The 16,047-nt window shown below is 37.5% G+C and overlaps 1 protein-coding gene across 6 annotated transcripts in view; it reads right to left on the bottom strand.

Moving 5' to 3' along the window:
• The window catches only part of ccdc102a (coiled-coil domain containing 102A), an 87,571-nt gene extending 74,127 nt beyond the window's left edge, over nucleotides 1–13,444 (bottom strand). For 5 of the 6 annotated variants that reach the window (XR_001641152.1, XM_016565963.1, XM_016565968.1 and 2 more), the window contains exon 1: nucleotides 13,311–13,444. The gene's annotated coding sequence lies outside the window, so the exon portion shown is untranslated. Of the gene's footprint in view, nucleotides 1–10,374; nucleotides 10,609–13,310 lie in introns of all 6 variants that reach the window. The other variant, XM_016565965.1, reaches the window with a different exon arrangement.
• Between the last annotated feature and the right edge of the window lie 2,603 nt (nucleotides 13,445–16,047).

The raw sequence follows: 16,047 nt of genomic DNA on the forward strand, positions 1-16,047 counted from the left end.
GACAGCCCTAACACACACACACACACACACACACACACACACACACACAAGTCATGAATCTTGAGGAAATTAAAATGTAAATCACGGGTACAACAGAAAGATTTTGTGCAAATTGCATGAATCGGAGTCTGAGATAATGTCTTGTAATATAACCTGACCCAATTTGCAGCAAAAGTCAAAAACAGCTGTTTTTGCTTATGTAAAATCATGCAACTTCTTACTCAAATCTTCTGGTGATCTCTCAATAAATGCTGAGACCATGGTGGTCTGCAAATATCCTAAATAAATTACCCAAGACAGGTATATTGAATTTCGTAACAACATTGGCAGAATTTGAAAGCTAAGACATTTTGTCTTTATGAAACTTTGTTTCATATCAAAAGTAGCAGAGCACAAAGCTTAATGTGATTATTGGATGTCAGGCACACTACAAATTATGTTTATTAAAGTTTTGTTCCTTCATCAAGTAAAAACCACACCGGCTAAATGATTGATTCTTGGGATTTATAGCTAAATAGAGATTGCAATTTTCTTGGCCGATTCCGATTTCTGTTTTTTTTTTTTTTTATTGAGTGTGACCTGCCAATACCGATTTTTGCTGCTTCCGATTTTCTTTCTAGGAACTATAATAGACAGCATATACAAACAAAAATCTATACTTTCTTCAATGCAAAAAAATTATTTACATAATAAAAGAAATTATTAAGCATGACAAACCCCCAAATACGGACTAAGTTACAGATGTTCTCTCACTTAAACAACTCTCAAAATAAAGTGCTCTGTGACTGGAAAGATGTAGAAATAACAATTAACTGAAAATGAGTAGTTGTATATAACAAAAGAGATGTCATTTCCCTCTATGTTTATAAATGGTCATTTTTTTCCTCTAACATTATTAAATGTGTCATCTTTCACATCAAATTATTACATTGTTTCAAATTCAAATGATTCAGTTAGAATAATAAGAAACTGTACACAGTTGTTACCATTCAAATGAAATCAGTATCAACAAATTCCATCTTTCCACTGCAGGAAACACAGAAACAGCATCTAAAGTGGCATTAAATGTATTTACACAGACTGTTTGATAAAGCTGAAGTGCCATGAATGCATTTACACTACAAAATTGCAAATACATAAATCATTTTATAAGATAAATGCTTTAAATATTTTTCGACATACAAATAAGACGTTGTGAAAAATGCAATGACACTTTTAAATATGAAACCAAACCACCAGTAGGTGGCGGCAAATTACTGTTTTAATGAGTGAGTCATTTAGTCATTAATTAAACCGATTCGTTCAAACAGCTGATTCTAGGGCTGGGCGATTTTTCCAATTTTATCAATCAATTCGAATTTAATGTTTTTGCTACGATTTTTTAGAAATTGAGGAATTGCGATTTTGAATAGAAATATTACCAAACGTTAGAATTAGACACTTTGACAATATGCCAATGACAACAGTAAAGAGAAAAGAACGATCCAACCGTATGTCGGTGCACGTGATTAACCGCTCACGTGTGGCACGCTCATATCGCTAGGTGCCATTCACACAGAATGCGCTTTTGTGTTGACAATGATGTGACGCGGGCAGTGGAATAGGAAAAATATGCAAGAAGATGGGAGTGAACTTCTTTTAACTTGAGCGCCGTGTTTTTAGAATGCCGTTTCATGCCTGAGAAGCTGCAACAGTCAAACGCGTCCATGTTTACAGAAAAAACAGCGGAAAACAGCGGAAAAAAACCTGTAACTACTACTGTAGGTCTGATATTTCATGTTTGCATCATGGTGACAGGCTGAAAGCTGCTGTTCATTGTTTTTACAGAACATTTATAGTTAATAATAGTCTACTGGTGTTATACCTTCAGTCATTTTGAATTTGAAATACCTTGACTTTTGAGATTTTTTAAAAGCATTTTCCTCGTATTGTTTCTGAACATATAATATGTATAAGACAAGTTTGTACAAGATGTGGGCTAGTTATAGTTCATGCATCTTTTGTGCAAAGATATTTAACAAGTGATTTGTTTAACATTTACATCATGTTGACAACTTCATGTGTGGTGCACTTGGAATAGAATTTTCTTTGACTAGAGGTTTAATAAAGAAAAAGTTACTTGAATCATGTTGTAGTTACATTTTCAAGTTGACTAGTTAAAAAAAAAAAAAAAAATTCAGAATTGGTCAAACATTCTGGGGGGAAAAAAAAGAAAAAAAAAAAAAAAAATCGAGATTTAAATTTTTTGCCATATCGCCCAGCCCTAGCTGATTCATTCAGAAACCAGGCAATTGACTGTCTTTATGAATGGGTTACTAAATCATTGACTCACTCGATTCTTTCAAAAAACGTGGATTCATTCACTGACGAAACACCGCTATGTGTTGCTGGGAGACACAACAGTTCTGCTGTGGCTTTGATTGGAACTATTTTCATCAGTGAAATTGAGGAAAAACAGTCATTATTGTGTCTAAAATGTAAGTCACTTAATTTTAACGTCTTGTTTAATGAACTACTATTGTAGGCTATAAAATCAATGTCACATTGCAATTGTGTTGATATTCGGTGAAACGTCGTGTAATGTTGCTTACCTAAATCATATATTATAAATATTTTTTTTTTTACAGCAGTATGCATCCATAACTTTCTGTGTGCGCTGATGCGCTCATTTGTTTTGATTTCATGCATGAGTCTCTCTCACACACTCACTCCGGCCGATTATGCAGAAAATCGGCTAATTCCAGTCCCTTGCCAGTCAATCGGTGCATCTCTATTCATAAATCAATATCAGTCCATCAAATTGTGACTCAATTAAAAAAAGAAAAATCAATATTTTTAACCCAACCCTAGCAATAATTATTATATTTTTAGCACTTCATTTGGCCTGCTCAGTGGCAACGAACATAAATTAGCGTGCCTAATAAAACGACAGCTTTAAAGGGGTCATATGATGCTGCTAAAAAGAACATTATTTTGTGCATTTGGTGTAATGAAATGTAATCACAAGCTTTTGCAAACCTGTTCTATTGGCAATAAATAAACAAATGCACAATCGGTAAACAGTAATCCTAATTTGGCTAGCACCCAGAATTTCACTTAATTAATATTCATGAGCCAGGCTGATAAGGTTTATAATGTGCCCCTGCTGCTTTGCCACAGTTCTAAATGCAGACTGATGAGGACACTGAGCATAGACTAATTAACACATGAGATTCTGATCCTGTCCTTGGGCTAAACTTGTTTCATTCCTGCAGTGCAAGTGCTGAAGCTGATGTGATGGACACAGAGAACACCATAATTAGACTCAGCTGACAGTTAACTGGACTGACGAGTGATTTACATTCGACACAGTAAGCTAGCTATTGATTTTGAGCCATCAGTCACTCCGTACTACAGATCTGAGTGACTATACATCTGATCTGACTGCTTGGAAATGGCCTTCAGATTGGCTATGCATAAACCAAATTCTTTACCACAACACATCAAATAGCCTACACATCAATTTTTTTTTTATTCATCTTCTGTATTCCATGCAGGTTTGGGAACACATGAGGGTGAGTAATGGATGCCAGAATTCCTTTAATACAGGATGAAGTCAAGTTGCAAAGCTGGTGGCTGTCTGGCGATCTCCACTAGTGTCAGATGGCCATTACTTATTCAAAAGCATAGATCTGCCTCAGAATGAGGGCCTGAGAGAGAGGTGATATCATTGAGCTGCTTACTCTAGCAGCAAAAGTGCTGAGATCTCTGCACCTGTCTAAAATCAAAGCATACAAGTTGCTTCTTAAAGGGATAGTTAAACCAAAAACTGAACATTCTGTAATCATTTACTCATCATCATGTTGTTCCAAACCTGTATTACTTTCTTTTTTCAGTGGAACATAAATTAAGATATTTTGAGGAAATTCAAAGGTCACCAAAATGGTTTGATTGCAAACGTTATTCATCTTTTTGTGTTACACAAACAAAAGTCAAACAGGTTTGGAACGACATGAGAGTGTGTAAATGACAACAGAATTTTCATTTTTAGGTGAACTATCACTTTAAGCTCTGAGCTGTTTGTCTCATAATAAAGTTTTCAGCAAAACAATATTTAGGAACAAATAACTGTTTTAGGAATGCGTTTATGTACAGACTCAGAAGAATGTATTTGTGCTTCGAGGGTATGATTTCAAGGTGAATACAAATAGAGATTATTATGTACCAATTTGAACCAACACATAACAGATGTTTCATCCTACAACATCCTGGTCTGAGGCAGATCTGCCAACCCTCATGACCCCTCATGTTGAGTCAAACACTCTGGATTCAAGAGTGGAATTTAGACACAAAAGAGGCTTTTTGACCTCTCTTACGGTTTCAAACTCATGAAACGACGCGACTAACAACTGACACTCAAAGCAATGCAGAGGGATTATAAAGGCCATCTGCTTGGGTCCCAGTCATTTTTTGTTGGTACAGTGCAACATAAGGCTAAGACAAATGCAGAGAGGATGAGACCGTCTACAGTCCCACAGACAGACTCCTCATGTTCCCTGCCACTAATGAGGATCAGATGAGGAACATGATACACCACAACTGCACACCCCCACACACGCACAACACACAAAGACCTCCACTTGATGCCTGTGGTAGGTAAAAAGATCTAAATAACACCTTCAAAATAATGAACTGAAAATATTGTAAGGCTATAATGAAATGTATTTCAACTGCAGACATATTGAGACAATACGTAAGGTCATTTAAATATAATACAGGATAATACAGAGGTATATTAACTTACACATTCTTAATAATCATCCAGCATTTGAAGTGAGCTCTGGTTATGAATGGAGAAAAAAAAAAAGACTAAACCATCTAAATCATTCTGTGGTTCAGCCAGAGAACACAAAAGCCATCAGGAGAACCCATCCGCCAGAAAGAAAACAAACACCCCCATTTCTCTCACATACTTTCCTTTGATTAAAGGACAGAGTGCTATAAACACAGCCATAACGTATGTTAATTTTAGACAGAAGGAACACATTGTTTCTAGCCACTTTGGTGTTTAAATACACAAAGTGGAAAATGATAAAACATAAGGCAGACTGTTTAACCGACCAATCAGATTAATTGTTCAGACGGAGCAGCAGATTGGAGGTCACATCACAATTTGCAATGGAAAGTTTATGGGGGCAAAACAGTCAAAACAGACACAAAACTTGAGCACATAAGCAAAGTCCATCATCCTCTGACAACACATCCAGGGAAAAACCCCTCACCGAGGGGACTGCTCTCAGACTGACAATGCTTTTTCCTTACTAAAAGGAATAGTTCACCCAAAAACTAAAAAAAGAAAATTCTGTCATTTACTTACCATCACGTTGTTTTAAAGCCTTAAGACTTTTGTTCATCTTTGAAACACAAATGAAAATGTTTTTAATAAAACCTGAGAGATTTCTGTCCCTCCATTTAAAGTCTATTCACCCAGAACTCTACTGATTCAAAAGAGATCATAAAAGAGATAATAAAATAAATCCATAACTTCTGAAGAGACATGATCACTTTAAAAGATGAACAGATTTAATTTAGCCTTTTATTTACACATAAATAATACTGATCAATGTAAATATGGATATATTGATCAAATCACATCAAATATGGTAAATGGGAACCAGGTGAGGTTTGTTCTCGCACACAAAGCAAGTACAGTTAAGCTCATGTAAATTTGTAAATTAAATCTGTTCATGATATAAAACGATCATGTTTCAATTAAGCCGCTTAATTCATGGATTTATTTTGTGATCTCTTTATGAACTTTTTCGAAGTATTACAGTTTTGGGTGAATCAACTTTCAAAAATGAGAAACAAGTCCTTCAGATTTTATTAAAAATATCTAAATGTGTGTTTAGAAGAAGAACGAAAGTCTTATGCATTTGGAATGAGGCTAAGTAAATTATGACAGACATTCCATTTTCGGGTGAACTGACCCTGAGAATCCGTCTTGGGTCTTAGTCTAGAAAAATGTTTAGAATGTAGGACAGAAACTTAATTAATTAAACATAATATGTGCAATAAAGTATTAGGCACGAATATGCAATTTTCCCAGTCAACCTAAAGTCTATAGACTCATGTGCCGACATGACTAATCAACACTGACTGCACTGCATCTGTGACTAACCATAAAAGCACTGTAAATATGTCAGCTAATGGCCTAACAGAGGAGAAACTACAAGACCAGAGAGTGTGATGTGCGCTCCCAAGAGGAAAGGTTTTATCACTAAGTTGCCAAGCTTGCAAAAAAAGCCTCATTCCACTCAACAACAGAGAGACAGAGCGACTTTGTCTTTTTGAGTCCCACATGATAGTTAACATAAATCATCGTCCGTGAGGTCCAGTTCAGTGGGAATCACAATCGAAACGCCTTCCTGCCAAGCAAACGCAACAGTGATCTCAACGGACAGCTGGCTTTAACCCAGTCAACCATCAAAGCATGTGAAAAGAAATCTGAAGACACCTCTGGGCTTCAAGATGATTGTATCTAAAGAAACAGCCCTTCTAATACAACTATTAAACTTAAGGCTGACGCCAGCACAAAATAAAACCTTGTCTTGGTTTTCTCATCTATGCTCAACAGTACAACGGAACAATACAAAAGTGTTCTAACATTTATGAGCACGCGCAATATCTGCCAGTTCTGTGCCAGATATCATCCAGTCAAGGCCAAAGCCTTCAAAACCCTCTTAAAGTATGATAATCATACTCAATATCTGGCAAAATATTAAAGAATGTCTGTAAAAACGTATGGTTCAGGTTCTGACTTGAACTTTGTGGAACACAAAAGATGATATTTTGAAGAACCTTTCAACTGTTTTTTTGACCGTTTTAAAAAATGCAATATTAGTTTTGGACCCCACTGACATTTTCAAAATGGTCAACAGTTTAAAAAGTTCTTCAAAATAGCATCTTTTGTGTTCTCCGGCCAAAGGATTTTGGGGTAAATTATCCTATTAAAGTTGGAACTTGAAGTGGTCCGAATGTTTTGGACAATATTTTATCAAGACACATCCAAATTCTTGAATGTTACAGGCTTTGAGGGGCCCAATTCCGGTTGCAGTCTAAATGAAGGTCGAGCAGCAAATCTCTAGGCTTGTGTGGACTCAGAGAGGGGCCTCTCTAATAACCACTCATAGGCTGTATACCACAGCCCTTCCCTCTCAAAGCCACAGGCCACTGCTATGGTGCATCTGGCAGACTGCTTATGGGCCCGGGGTGCAAGCTAATTGGCCACAGGAAAGCACAGAATATCCAATGATGTAGTGCATTTATTCCCAGCTGGACTGGCCCCTGCTGCAGGGCCAAAAGGTGACTTATAAGCACTCTGAAGCCGGCATGAACAGTTGTTTCTACAGTAAGAAGAGTAAGGGGGGGGTCGTCATGGGCCCCTGAGACAACATCCTTTTGACTCTAACCCCCATTCAATCAGACTTCCTTCCTGCAGCTCCAACTTCAAAACGCCAACGATCTTTATCGAGAATGCCTGCAATACAACACAGAGGGTCGGGTCCAGGTAAACAACAGCAATCAGAAATACACACAATCAGCTTTTAGAGGTTTTCTGCCCCATTAACATGGATTTACAGTCTCATTGAGAACTTGTAACAAATGAATGTGCAAGGAGCTGCGTGTCAAACAAAACTATGAAGTTCCCACTCTCGCAAACAACTGCTTTTCCCACATGTCTTTCTGAACAGCTAGTGTGGTCTTGACCAGGCTTAACTTTAGCACTGAGGTCACCACCATAATATACAGTGCAGAGACACAGCTGGAGAAGTGACAAAAGAAAAGGAACTTTTGAAAAAAGCCTCAAAGGCTGACAAAACATTAGCTGTGTGCAAACACAGTACGCTTGCTCAGTGCTTATATGAATAGTTTGCAGACCAATGCAGAATCTGTGACTATTGCAATATGTCAAAACGTCACCAGTGATATGGGGCGTATAGCTGTAATGAGGGAAGAATATCGGTGCAATTATTAACACAAGTGCCGGTTCATAACAGGACACAACACTCGTCATGCATGAATGAGGCAATTCCTAATAGAACATTTATTCTCCAATCCCACACACATAAATTACGGTGGAAAAAGATAAAGAAAAACAGAGAGTTCAGGTATCTGGCGACAATATGTGAGAATGCAGTGTTTCTTATCGCAGGTCCTAATCCAAATCCCATGCATCAAATTCAGAGCTGACAGAACTTATCCTCCCATTCCATATCGAATACTAAAGCCAGTCATTTCCCAACAAAAAGCCAGTCTGATTTAAGAATTCTAAGGCTCTTTCCTTTAAAACATCCACATTTTTTTGGTATTATTTTTAAAGAAAAATAACATCAAGCACTGTGGAACAGATTTAAGATCTTGAAATATGCAATGCTGCAAATGTAGGAGACAAATCATTCATAGACGAGTTTGGCTAAATGTTTATTTTAACGGAATTACACTGCAGACAATTAATAAATCCAATGCTGGAAAATCCCATACAAAAATATGGTGTGCAACTGCTGGTCTCTTAACGTAAAAAAAGTCTTACTAAAACAATACTGAAAAGAAAAACTTAAGTTGTTTGATTTTTTCTTACAAAAAATAAAAGAATACTTAAAAAAATATTTTAACAAAACCGCTTCTCTGTCTATGAATATCTAAAAATATAAAATTGTGCAATAAAGTATTTTTAAAACTTTTTGAAAAAAATAAACACTATGAATCATTTACTTCATCAGGCCTTTAGACCAAAGGCAAGCACACCACGGTGCAATTTAAAACTGACTTAGCAGATGTTTTCCAACCAATAAACTTTCAAAAGTGCTAATCACGCATTGTCGTCTCTCTGCAGGTAGAATGTGCTTCAAGTGATAGTTCACCCAAAAATGGAAATTCTGTCATTAATTACTCACCCTCATGTCGTTCCAAATGTGTCAGACCTTTGTTCATCTTCAGAACACAAATTAATATATTTTTAATGAAATCCAAGAGCTTTCTGACCCTCCATAGACAGCAAGGGAACTACCACGGTCAAGGCACAGAAACTTTTTGTGCGCAAAGAAAACAAAAATAACTTTATTGACTTTGTTTATTCAACGATTTCTTCTCTTCCGGGTCAGTCCGCCGCCATTCACGAGAGTACCATGACGTATTTCACAAGAGTACATGCGTAGTTCCCTTGCTGTCTATGGCGGGTCAGAAAGCTCTCAGATTTCATTAAAAATATCTTAATTTGTGTTCCGAAGATGAATGAAGGTCTTACAGGTTTGGAATGACATGAGGTAAATGACATGAGTAATTAATGACAGAATTTTCATTTTTGGTTGTACTATCCCTTTGAATCAAATACACAGAAAATAGTGCAGCTGTAGAGCAAAAAAAACCCCTTGACTTTCACAAACGTTTGAGGCTCCAACAGCACACTTGCATCAATCACACCAACACATATCACATCACAGAAATGCTAATCATGAGCTTAGGTGTCACTTCCAATTAGCGGCTTCCACAGATAAATCCTGACCCTCAACGTGATTTTACAAAACAGCCAGAGAATGTGTAACTGTATCTGATGCTATGGATTGTCAAGAGGCGGCATAAAAGTTCTGCGGTCGCACAGACCTCAAGAGTTGGCCGTAATTATCACAGTGGGAGTGTGAGGTACCTCAAGAGGGCTGTCAGATCGTACGTCAATGATCTATACTTCGACGACCGCTTTTCGGTTTCCTGCTGATCTGCTAACAAAGAGTTTGTATTTCAATCATTTAGGAGGAGCAGATCTCCTGTAGCCATTTAATTCTGTCTGCACATGCCCGAGCTGTGTGAAACAGAAACACTTCAGCCAGAGCCAGCGTTCCAAAACTATCACAACCGATTACAGCCCATGAAATCGGGAGGAGGAGACAGGGAACCAGAAAAGAGAACGAGGAGATTTCAGGGATGGGTGTGCACCACCAGAACGCTTTTAACAGCCTATACTGTCAATTCAGCATGCAAGCTAGAGAAGCTGCATTTCTGAGAAAAGAGCAAAGACATCCAACGCAGAACATCTGCATAAAATAATCATAAATTACCATATAAACCATTAACGGTTTGATTTAGCTACCCTACGTGAAAAAGTACTGCCCGTGAAGCGAAAACAAGGATGTGGGTTTCGCATGCGAGCAGTTTCTCACAATCAAACAGCATACAGGAGCACGTACACAAAACCCTATATGAAAATCACTACCGCTCTCGTTCCCCCGTTTTCTCAGTCTACGTGCAGCCGATGGGTCCGAGTCGCCATAGCAACCACTCACACGAGTTGTTCTCTTTTCAGTGAAAAGAAACACAGGGGCAATAATGCTTTTTCACCTTCCATCTGTCTGGCTAGCTGCCTCCATGCTTGGTGCGCTACCATCAGTGAAGCGAATTCCTTGAGAAGGAGGGAGGCTCGGTGGCTTACGGAGGTATTTCACAAAGCAATCCACCATCTGCTGACCACTGCCAGGTTGACAGTTGAAAGGGAGGGGGGAGTCTGGCAGGTCTGACCTCCAGACCAAAACAAGACGTGTAATTAAATCAAGCTGATGAAGGCAGTCGACGCACCTGAATACAGAAAGGTCTCCATTACAAAAGCACTGCTGGGCCAAGATCACAAATTCCTGTGCAAACTTGAAAAAAAAAAACTGTTTTCTGTGCTGTTTACACTTAAAGAAATAGCTAATCTAAATGAACAATTCTGTCATTATTTATTCATGCTCATGTTGTTCCAAACTTGCCTAGATATTTAACAGTGTTTTGTTTACGGTCTTGCTCTTTGACCTTTAGATTACATGTGCCATCATCTAATGCTAATTTTTATCAGGTAATTTCTATTTCTATCCAGCTAATTTATATTTTTTTCCATAAAATGGCAATTCATAGGGACCACATCTGTTGAGCTCCAAGAATGACAAAAAACACAACCAAACACCATAAAATAGTCCACAACCAACTTGTGTGTGGATTTACAAGTATTCTAAAGCCTTACATTAGGTTTGTCAGTGCAAAAGATCAAAATTTAAGTTACAATTCTGATTCAACGATTTGTTAAGTCTGACGCAATAAATGATTCACAAACAAGTCACTGGAGGGGAACACTGTCAGTGAATAATGACAAATTTCCATCTGTTCCTGACACAAAGCTATCATATGGGCTCAAAAGAGTTTTGGAAAATACGAGTCACATGGACTACTTTTGTGATGCTTTTTGTGTCGTTTCTTGGAGCTTAACAGTTGTGGCCACTGTGAGCTTTTGTTGTATAAAAAATACCTGCTTAAAGATTCTGCAAAATGTTTAATTTTTTGTTTCCCAGAATTAATTAATGCAGATTTGAAATGACACAAACAATAACAGGATGTTCCATTTTGGGTGAACTTTTCTGAAGGAATTCCGAAGACACAGGAAGACAGACGGACGTTTTGTGCACCAAGCAAACATCCTTGGAACTGACAAACTATATTCAACTCAGTCTGGTCCTGACAACATTGCAATTGCAGTTGGGATTGTCGTGGTTAGGGCGGCTACAGGGCCAGGCTCAGTGTGGCCTTGACTGTTCCTCTTTTCATGCAGTGATGCAGAGGAAGAAGAAGAAATCACTACATCTGTGGGCGACCAGAGTGCTCCAGATGTGGGATTCTAGAACATTCCTTAAAAAAAAATTTGCAAAAAAAACATGAAGACAGACACAAGAGACAAAAACAATCAATGTCAAACTCCAATCCCAAATGTGCACTAAATGCCTTATTTCTCCAAGTCTTTCCTCATGTAATTTACAAATCATCCTTTCGGCATGTGTGTGTTTTTAGGATGCGAATCAATATTTCTGGACAACTATAAATTTGTCGGACAACCCTCCTCTGACAGCTATTAGGGGATATATCACCAAAATGTATTTCTCTGTGGTCACGGATTTGCTATTTCGAGTGTGGAAGAAGTGTGCCTGGCTGTGGCTTTATGGATCATGTGTGACCTCCAATTAACACTGTTTTACTGTAGAGGAAGCCCCCTTTTTTTTTTTCATTTTACCGTTTTACAACTGGGCCTTAAAGGGGACAACCCAGCCCAGAGGAAAACAGATGTTATGGTCTTAAAAGCCCTGTTTTTCTACTGTCATTAGCCAGTCAGTGACACAAAGATATGTACTGTAAACTGGACAGAGGGAGAGAATTGCATTTGAGGCCTTTAGGAACTAAATAAACTCTGTATTATGTCAGAAAATAATATATAGTTAAAACCCTCCACTCCTCAAAAGTTAACATTTGAACTGCTTTGACTCACTGGGTTACATTTAAGACTGTAACATGTTATATATAACATGAATGAAAGACTCTGGATTGCAGAGGAAGTGGACTTTGTTCCAAATGCATTTCTTTGTAAACTTGTATTCCGAGACAATTTTAACCTTTTGTTATCGCTCACTTGTTTACTAATATAAAGTCTTATACAAAACAGTAATAGATAGGCGAACTGTTTTACTGTAGAGGAAGCCCCCTTTTTTTTTTTCATTTTACTGGTTTTACAACTGGGCCTTAAAGGGGTCAACCCAGCCCAGAGGAAAACAGATGTTATGGTCTTAAAAGCCCTGTTTTTCTACTGTCATTAGCCAGTCAGTGACACAAAGATATGTACTGTAAACTGGACAGAGGGAGAGAATTGCATTTGAGGCCTTTAGGAACTAAATAAACTCTGTATTATGTCAGAAAATAATATATAGTTAAAACCCTCCACTCCTCAAAAGTTAACATTTGAACTGCTTTGACTCACTGGGTTACATTTAAGACTGTAACATGTTATATATAACATGAATGAAAGACTCTGGATTGCAGAGGAAGTGGACTTTGTTCCAAATGCATTTCTTTGTAAACTTGTATTCCGAGACAATTTTAACCTTTTGTTATCGCTCACTTGTTTACTAATATAAAGTCTTATACAAAACAGTAATAGATAGGCGAACAACAATAAAACCTCCATAAACTTTTCCTTTTCAACCTCCATAACAGTTCTTATTCACACAGGATCTAGTAACTACATTTCCAACGACGTGACTCAACGCAACAAGATACTATTTGTAACAGCAACACATCAGCTGCAAGGTAAACAGCGTAGCAATTCACGGGTAAACTGTATATTTGAGAAGTTTGGTGTGTCCAAAACGACGTCTGTGTGCACATTTCTGTCGTGTTGAATGTCACTCGACACCGCTGTTTGGATAATTCACAACAATACATCTGTTATCATGCCGTGATCCATTAGCACATGCACATACCTGAACAATAAAAGAAAGAACATGGAAGAAAATCCTCCAGCGTGTGTTGCAGATCCCTGCTTTTCCAATACAATTCCCGAGTTCAAATCCACCGTGGATGTTCCAGCAGGAATTTTCCCACCGAAGGGAAGAGCAATGTGAGCAAAGGATGGAAGGGGAGGGATAACAGAACAGAACGGAGGCGGCGCCTTCACCGTCACCAAACTTCCAGCCTGGAAGCTTTTTGTCAACACCACTATGATACTATTTGTAACAGCAACACATCAGCTTCAAGGTAAACAGCGTAGCAATTCACGGTAAACTGCATATTTGAGAAGTTTGGTGTGTCCAAAACGACGTCTGTGTGCACATTTCTGTCGTGTTGAATGTCACTCGACACCGCTGTTTGGATAATTCACAACAATACATCTGTTATCATGCCGTGATCCATTAGCACATGCACATACCTGAACAATAAAAGAAAGAACATGGAAGAAAATCCTCCAGCGTGTGTTGCAGATCCCTGCTTTTCCAATACAATTCCCGAGTTCAAATCCACCGTGGATGTTCCAGCAGGAATTTTCCCACCGAAGGGAAGAGCAATGTGAGCAAAGGATGGAAGGGGAGGGATAACAGAACAGAACGGAGGCGGCGCCTTTACCGTCACCAAACTTCCAGCCTGGAAGCTTTTTGTCAACACCACTATGCAATGGACTGTATTTTGCCAAAATATGTGAGATAGCTGACAGTAGAGTGCCTTAAAGAAATAAAAGGTTACTATAGTTTATTTCAAAATACTACGGTTACTACAGTTAATTGTTCTGCAAAAAAAAAAGAATATTAACCCTGTAAAGCCTGACATAAGCTATTGTATGAAATGACAGTAAGAAAAATCTAATTTATTGAAAAGAACTGTTTATTGAAAGAAACGGAGGCGGCTCACCGTCACCAAACTTCCAGCCTGGAAGCTTTTTGTCAACACCACTATGCAATGGACTGTATTTTGCCAAAATGTGTGAGATAGCTGACAGTAGAGTGCCTTAAAGAAATATAAGGTTACTATAGTTTATTTCAAAATACTACGGTTACTACAGTTAATTGTTCTGCAAAAAAAAAAGAATATTAACCCTGTAAAGCCTGACATAAGCTATTGTATGAAATGACAGTAAGAAAAATCTAATTTATTGAAAAGAACTGTTTATTGAAAGAAAAAAGTTTTCATATGGTTTATACAGTGAGAAAATGGAGCTCACAGGGGAAAAACACACATCAGTGTTATTCAGAGACCCAAAGACATTTATTCAAAAGATTTTTTTTACAGTAAAGCAGTCTGTTTACATTAAATGCTTATAAATATAAGTTATATCTGTATATCCCAATAATACGTCATTATAGGATGATTATATTTAAATGCTAAGGTTTTCTGATCAAATCTCTGTAGTTTTATTTATTTATTTATTGGTGTTATGTGTACATATGGATAGAAGTAATGCAAATGGTGTTGTTTGTATTATATTGTTTTATGTATTTGGCAGACACTTTGCATTGTATTTAAGGTATACATTTTGTCCATTTATTCAATACAATCAAAAAAATGTAACAGAGAGAAATAGCCCAGACATATTTTCTGACTTCATCCTGCAACCACCAAAAAAACAAAAACAAAAAAACGTTTTTGAATCTATTTAGCTTCTGCACCACACACATGAGCACCACTTCCAAAGCGAAAGGTCTGATCTGATTGATTGTGACAGTGTAGATTACCCATGAACAAACTGTGGCACCAGATAAGGCCTCCTGCCAAAGCAGCTGCATCTTTCTCTATCCTATCATCACCAGGAGAGACCGTCTTTATTCTAAAAAAAACCACCCCCTACTGGATATGGTGCAAAACAGAAGGGGTGTAAAGAGCATTGTAATTGGTAGCATAGGGAGAGTCTGTCAGAGAGACTGGATTCATTTAGAGCGAGTCACTAGAGAATGGGCAGACTATAAATGGCAGTTTTGCAGAAACAGATTCTGAGGCAAATTAAAGGATTTATTGACCAGTCAGAGCACATTCATGCACAGAGGTGGCTGTTATCATGCTATATGTGCACCAGCTGGGTATATGTCATTAGGGTGACCATATGTGCCATTTTCCCAGGACCCGTCCTGGCCAGGATTTCTACGGTGGAAAAGTTAGTTTGACGTTTGACATTCATTAGACATTCGGGTTTTTTGCCAATTAAACTCTTTGCGGCTTTTGTGTTTTGAGCCCAAACTAACTCAGATAGACATAAATATATGCCCTTTATGTTGCACAAGGCTTAATTTCTAGGAATTAAAAAAAATAATAATAACCATTTAAATTAATTAAACTATTTAACCACGTGACATTATAATATAAAACCAATACTAAAATGTTCGGAAAAACACGCGTCCTGGGAAAATGGTACGTATGGTCACCCTAGTATATGTAAACTGACAAAATATGTTTCGTTATGTCTAATATGAGCAAATAACTTCCTGAAAATGATGTAAAAGTACTCTAGGGGGAGCCATATCCTCAGGTATAGCAGAATGACCACAACACCATAACCAGCATGTAAATCAGGCTTGAAGTAAACTAAATTAACATGGAAAACTGAAAAAAAGACATCAATTTATTTATTAGTAATTATTCATCCGAAATAATTAAAACGAGTTTTAACCTAAATCATACACTATTACTTTTCAAAATTATTTTTAATCATTTTGGGATCGCTAAAGAAAAGGG

The sequence above is a fragment of the Sinocyclocheilus rhinocerous genome, unplaced genomic scaffold, assembly GCF_001515625.1.
Source record: "Sinocyclocheilus rhinocerous isolate Xijiao unplaced genomic scaffold, SAMN03320098_v1.1 scaffold19, whole genome shotgun sequence".
In the NCBI taxonomy this organism is placed as follows: domain Eukaryota; kingdom Metazoa; phylum Chordata; class Actinopteri; order Cypriniformes; family Cyprinidae; genus Sinocyclocheilus; species Sinocyclocheilus rhinocerous.